The following is a 7,472-nucleotide window of genomic DNA, read 5'->3' on the forward strand; positions in this document are numbered from 1 at the left end:
TCATGGCATGAATCTAAGATACAAGAAAAGTTAATATTCAGTAAAGAACATTAATCTATTTCTCACTCATAGCTTGATCCCATGGATAGGTGACAGTATTGACTGGTGAGAATGGAAAATTCTAGTGATTATGTGGAAGAGCTGAAAATCAGATCTATAAATAAACAATCCTCTAAATCAATATTATCCCTAATCTCAAAGGCATGATCATAAAACATGACTCAAATATGTTATTTAATACTAGAACATTTTAATGAAAATAAGATGCTAGACATTACATGAGTAAGTTTATAATAAAAAACCTAGACTGCAATATTATTTATGTGAAAATTTCAGATGAATCTGCAACCTCTATACTGATCATTTTCTGCAAGATCAAGATGACATTTCGGTAATAACACTCAAGTTAGCATAACATAAATGTTCTGTTTATCTACCTCTGCATAACAAACCTCAAAACTTTGTGGTTTGACAATTTATCTTTCATGGCTCTGGGGGTTGATGAGCTCAGCTGGGCAGTTCTCACTTGGGGTACCTCAAATAATAATATGGCAGCTGAGGCTAGAGTTGTCTAAAGGAGTCTCCGCTCAACATCTGGCACCTGAGCTAGGATGGCTGAACAACTAGAAACCCATTAGTCAGGCATTTCTTTCTCCACATGGCCTCTTCACCTGGCTACCTTGTACTTTTTACATAATGGCAGACTCAGGGTAGGGTGACTTCTTATGAGGTGACTGACCTCCCCAGAGGAAGTTTCAAGAGAGCCAGGAGGAAAGTTGCAAGGCGTCTATGACTTCGCCTTGGAAGGCATATAGCCTCACTTCTGTTATAATCTAATTAATGATCAAAGTAATCAAAAACTAGCCCAGATTCAAGGGAATGGAGGAGTGGACTCCACCTCTTAATGAGGGGATGGCTTGTGTGTATAAGAAGGGAAGAGTTGATGGTGGTCACTTTGAAACCAATATTTTGAGAATATAGTTGACCCTTGAACAACATAGGTTTGAGCTGTGCAGGCCCACTTTTTGGGGACATTTTTTCAATAAACATACCTTAGTATTAGCAGGTTCCACATCTATGTAAACAGAGGGCCCACTATGGGACTTGAGCATCCATGAATTTTGGTATCCCCCCCGCACCACCCCCTGCCCCATGGATACCAAGGGACAACTGTATATAGAATGGGACAACTTTATAAAGAATGATGTTCCAAAAGACATCCTAAATCTGTCTTCCTAACAAGAACGGAGAGCCATTAACACACTCAATCCTGATCATTTGACTTGCAGCATGTTTGGATTAAAAACATACCTGCATTCTATTGCAAGAATCTAGCATTTGGCAAAAAATTATGTGCACTCTTGTTAACCCAAGTATGGTTTCTGAACCAGCAGCACCTGGGAACTTGTCAGAAATGCAGACTATTAGACCCTACCCCAGACCTACTCAATCAGACATGTATTTTAATAAGATGCCTAGGAGATTCATATGCACATTAAAATTTGAGAAGTGCTGACTTAGGCCATACTCATATATAGTCATCCCACAGTATCCATGGGGGATTATTTCCAGGACTCCCCACAGATCCCAAAATCCAAGAAGATGCTCAAGTCCCTTACAAAAAATGGCACAGTATTTGCATATAAACTATACAGGTCTTCCTGTATATTTTAGATCAACTCTAGATTACTTATAATATCTAATACCATGTAAATACTTTGTAGTAGTTGGAAGTACAATGTAAATGCTATGTAAATAGTTGCTGGTGTATGGCAAATTCCAGTTTTGCTTTTTGGAACTTTCTGGAATTTTTTTTCCCGAATATTTTTGATCCATGCTTGGTTGAGTCTGCAGATGTGGAACCTGTGGATACTGAGGGCTGACTGTACTAGTATACACAGAGTAGCCTCAAACTTGTCATCTGAAGAAACCTAGGAAACATGAAGTACTCTTCTTCACCTTTGAGGACAGAGGATTGTATATTTCATTTGGGTTTTAAGTGGAAAAAATAGCTAAAACTTGATTGCTCCTATAAAATCTCTGACAAGTTAGAAACTGCATGTGTGAAGGTTTGTGTTTTAATCTTGCTTTTATCTGGGACATCAAGGATCTCACTATGTATGGGGGAAAATTTTTGATTTATGAGTTTTTTATATGACTAGGGAAGCTAAGAAGAAAAGACCAAAAAAAGTGCAAAGGACTTTGAAATAGATAATAAGTACATTATATACATGTAGTTATTTACACGTAAAGACACATGGAAAAAATTTTCACTATTATTATTAGCGAAATACTTAAAATATTTTTTAGGCAGGATAGCATCATAGTTTTGTCACAGATAAAACGAAAGCAAATTTAGAAACAAAAATGTTCTTTTTAAAGAAATAAAGTTGGGCTTCCCTGGTGGCGCAGTGGTTGAGAGTCTGCCTGCCAATGCAGGGGACACGGGTTCGAGCCCTGGTCTGGGAAGATCCCACATGCCGCGGAGCAACTAGGCCCGTGAGCCACAACTACTGAGCCTGCGCGTCTGGAGCCTGTGCCCCGCAACAAGAGAGGCCGTGATAGTGAGAGGCCCGCGCACCGCGATGAAGAGTGGCCCCCACTTGCCGCAGCTGGAGAAAGCCCACGCACAGAAACGAAGACACAACACAGCCAAAAATAAATAAATAAATAAATAAAAATAAAGGAATTCCTAAAAAAAAAAAAAAAAAGAAATAAAGTTAACTTTTGAAAACATACCATTTTCTTCCAAAAACACGCTCAATCCATTCACAGTTTCTTGCCTGTTCTTCTTAATTCATCATTCATTTCTATGATCTAAATTACAAAACATAATTAAAATGCCTATGAGAAAGTTCTTAAAAATCAAATAAGTTCAACATTAAAGATAATTTTAAATTTTCCAGCCATTACTTTATCTTGTTAAGTATCTGTCATGTTAACTAGAAAATTACATATGAATATTTAAGTCCTTTATAGATAAAACTATTTCATTTAAGGTATAACTAGAAACTTTAGATTGGTTTCCAAATGGCACTTATACAAGCCTAGATTAAAATTTAAGCACCGGATTTAACAATTTTTTAAACAGATACTGAATTTGAGTAAGGAACACAAAAGAATTAGCCGAAATTATACTGACTTCTTATGTAGACAAGAAAGGCAAATGACTCTCCATTCTTCCAGTAATCTATTATCACCACAAATTAGCCAAATGGAGAGAGACCTCATTTTCTACTTTAATTCTATTATGGCATTATCCTAGAGAATCTAAACTGAAGACCACCACAAGGTTATGAGGGCCTCAATAACTATCAAATAGACTTTCTCTATTTGTTACCATAGAGTCAATTATCTCTTTTTGTTTGGATCACTCACATTGTCTGAATTCTCAAGTAGCCTGCTTCTTTATCTGCTTTTAACTTGGCTAAAGTATTCTCTAAACCTTAATGTGTACTTCCCTGCTGAAAAACTTTATTGGCTTCCCACAGTCCTTGGGATAAAATCTACCAAATACTTAGAGGCCTATGAGACCCTTTATGATCAAGGTACTGCCTATCATTCTACTCCAATCTCCATTTACTTCTCAAGATCCAGCAATGTAGAATTCCTTGTACTCACCAAGGCACTGGCACATGCTATTCCTCCTGCCTGAAATAACTTTCTTTTCTTTCTCCTCCTGGATAATCCTTAACCTTAAGATTCAACTTGCTAGCTTCTTCCATAGGTTTCTCCAAGGCAGTGGGTGGCCCTCTACACTTCTGTACTACATACTATTGATACATAGTCTCATAACACTTATATTACATTGCAATAATTTTTCTCAACTGGAGGGCAAGGAATGTCTTTTCTCTGTATTGTGTTCAGTGCTGAGTGTGGCATTCAATAAATGTCACTGAATAAACAAAGAAATGAATATATAACTAAAATAGAGATGAGGGAGTTATAGTGATTCTGAGTCCAATTTGAGTAGAGTGGAAGAAAACTACTCCCCACCCCCCACTGATTAGTTTAAAAGATTTTATGGGGAAAAATGGACCTCTTCAGAAGTAGTTAAATACAGTCAATAGTAATACAGTGATAATTAACTGAAAATAGGTCATTCCAGGTCCTGCTAATGAATATTCATGACACAATAGGAAAAAACAAAATTACAGAATGTTAGAAATGACTGTGCACTTCAGGGTCAAGTTCAGCATCTTCATTGCAGAGATGAAAAAATATGGGCTAAAAGAAATGGACCTGAGATTGTTAGGGGAACTTTGATATAGGATAGGGCAGTGGTTCTCCTACTGTGGCTCAAAGTTGAAAACTACTGAAACAGGATTTTAAAAACTAGAAAAAGTTTTACATTAATTTGCAGTTGCTTAAGGAGGAATTAAAAAGTGTGATTAAAAAAATAAGCAAGTAGGGCTTCCCTGGTGGTGCAGTGGTTAAGAATCTGCCTGCCAATGAAGGGGACACAGGTTCAAGCCCTGGTCCAGGAAGATCCCACATGCCACAGAGCAACTAAGCCTGTGTGCCACAACTACTGAGCCTGTGCTCTAGAGCCTGTGAGTCACAACTACTGAGCCCACGTGCCACAACTGCTGAAGCCTGCGCACCTAGAGCCCATGCTCCACAACAAGAGAAGCCACCACAATGAGAAGCCTGCACACCACAATAAAGAGTTGCTGAAACTAGAGAAAGTCCATGTGAAGCAATGAAGACCCAACACAGCCAAAAATAAATAAATAAAATAAAAATAAATAAATAAAAATAAATAAAAATGAGCAAAATACCTGAATAGACATTAAAAAAAAAAATAAGCAAGCAGAGAAAACAATCTCAAGGCAGAAATGGAGAGCGCTCAGTACTGTGTTGTTAGCATTACTGAAAACTGAAGGTTTTGAAGATTAAAAATGTTTAAAGCTTAGGTGAGATCAACCAAAAGATCCAGAATAAATTAATAGGTCACTTAATTATTCATGTTTATGAAGAGAAGTAACTGACAATCTTGAGTCACTTTTTATTTGGTTCTGCAGTAAAATGTATGATTTTTCTTTCAGTACTTACCCTTCTTTGTTTTGTTTATGGTAATATCAACATTTGAAGTGGAACTGGTAAAGTACTAGATCAGCTGTGGGTACTCAAGCAACTCACAGTTAAGTATTCTGGGTTCTATTTTCTCATCTGTAAAATTGTTTGGATTATATCACCTCAAAGATTCTTTTTAGCAACTATGAATCCAAGAACACTGGTTTTCCAAAATTAATATAGAATTAATTTCAAGAACAAGCCTAGTTCACTTAAATACTTAATATCATTATTGGTATTTTTAATTTGCTTGGCAACATCGGTTTTTAAGTTAGTGAGTCACCTTGGGTCTCCAATAAACAGATCATATTTACATTCTTAGTTAAGAAACATAGGCTGCAGTGGAATGGCCTATAATTCCTGCAGTCTGGAGCCACAAAATGTGGATAAGATCATCGAGAATCAAACAGCCAATGAAAATAACAACAAAAATCTATCCACCTGAATTCAGGTCTAACACTTTTCAGTACGTTAAATATTTGAAACCTCATAGGCACTGAGGGACCACACATGGCGGGACCACACAAGGCGAAAGGTCCATCCAAAGGGGCCTTCAGGCCTCACCACCACATGGGTTCAGCGTCACCCCTGTCCTATGGCCTAGGGTGGAATGCTAAGCAAGGCCCTTGGGTCTCAAGAGCACTTTGGGAGGATCACACCTTAAGAATCTTCCCTCTTCCCGGCCAAGCCGTAACCTAGCGAGAAAAATGGGCAATTTGGGAGGCTTTCCTTTCCCTCCAGATCTCCTCGCATCGCCCTTAATCCCCACCATCAGCTTCCCAAACTGAAACGGCCGTTACCTCCATCCTAGGAGCCAGGGCTTCGCAGACGCTGCCGCCTCCTCCAGCCATTTTGTCCCGCGGTCGGGGACGGCAGCACCTACTGCTGCTGCTGCCGCTGCCACTGCCGCTGCTGCCGTCAGGGCCTATGGGGGATGGGGAGGGTGGTGCGTGGGGGCGGGACTTCCGCTCCCTCTTCGGGAGCCAGGAGGCGGGGCCTCAGCAGAACTGGCCCCGATCCTGCCCACCAGACTCAGTAAATTGCAGCTCAAAGTTGATCTAGCATTGCTTAGAGTGGCATCAGGGGCTGCTTTATAATTTTCTTCTTTTCCTGAATACTTCCGTAGACTCTAACGAATAGGGCCTGCTTCTCATGGCAAGCAATGAACGTGGTAAGGAACACGAGCTCTGGGATTGGAGACTCAATAGTACTTACAATCCTAAATCTGATGTGAACATTAATGAGATCATACAGGTAAGTGCACAGTGGATCTAGTGAACAAGTGATAAATACCTGCTGTCATAATTACTACCTTGACCTGATAGAATCCAGGACTGGAAAGAAAACGCAAAATGAGTTTATTCATCTAAGAAGCCATTGTAGTACCTCTTAACAATAGATTACGTCAGCTGGAAAATGACTCCAAAATTTTGCTTAGGACTGGTACAAAGAATGATGCAAATTTTGTCTTTCTCAGTATCTCTCTGAACTTATCTTTCCTCAATTTACCCAGCAAATTAAAAACGATTACTCCCAGAAAGGTCTTCCAGAGAGGGGCCCCAATAAAGGGAATAATGGGGAAAAAACCCTCTAGTATTTGGGTTGTTGGAAACAGGACAATGTTAGGAAAAAAGTCCTAGCTACAGGTATAAATTATCACTATTTGTACCTCTTAACACAAGTGTCTTAAGAATTTTAAAATTCTCCTTGAAAACTACAGGTGGTGTGAATGTGGGGACACTGTATCCCATATATTATTTTATATAACAAATATATTCACTAAAAATCATGTTTCAACTTTTTGTAAATTAAGTACTTTGGTGCACTTGTGGGATCTGTTTTTCATTTAATTTTTTTATAATTTTTTTTTTAACATCTTGGGATCTGGTTTTTGAAAGGACACATGCACAATGAACACTCAACCTAAATTTTGTTAAAAATCTGGATCTTCCTATGTTCTGACAAATTTTAATCCCAGAGCCCAATAATTTCCATATAAGAGCAAATTCTCAACTGTTACTCCCAAATAGAGGTAAATAGCAGGATTTTTGAAGCTATGTTTTATCTTCTTTCTCTGAATTTCATTTTCTTACTTTTTCCCCACTCCCTCTCAATCCTACTTTACACAAGACTGATAACTTCTGCCATATATGCCAGCTGAGTCTGTGATTCTCCCTGCACAGGACTGACCCATTGTATTAGATCAGGCTGCCATAACAAAATACTATAGACTGGTAGCTTAAAAGCACAACAGACATTTTTTCATAGTTCCAGAGGCTAGAAGTCCAAGGTCAAGGGGCTGACATGGTTGGTTTCTGGTGAGAGCTCTATTCCTGGATTACAGAGGGCCACTTTTTCTCTCTGTCCTCACATGGCAGCTGGGGCGGAGGGGTGGG

This window comes from Lipotes vexillifer, unplaced genomic scaffold (assembly GCF_000442215.2).
Source record: "Lipotes vexillifer unplaced genomic scaffold, Lipotes_vexillifer_v1.1 scaffold903, whole genome shotgun sequence".
NCBI classification, from domain to species: domain Eukaryota; kingdom Metazoa; phylum Chordata; class Mammalia; order Artiodactyla; family Lipotidae; genus Lipotes; species Lipotes vexillifer.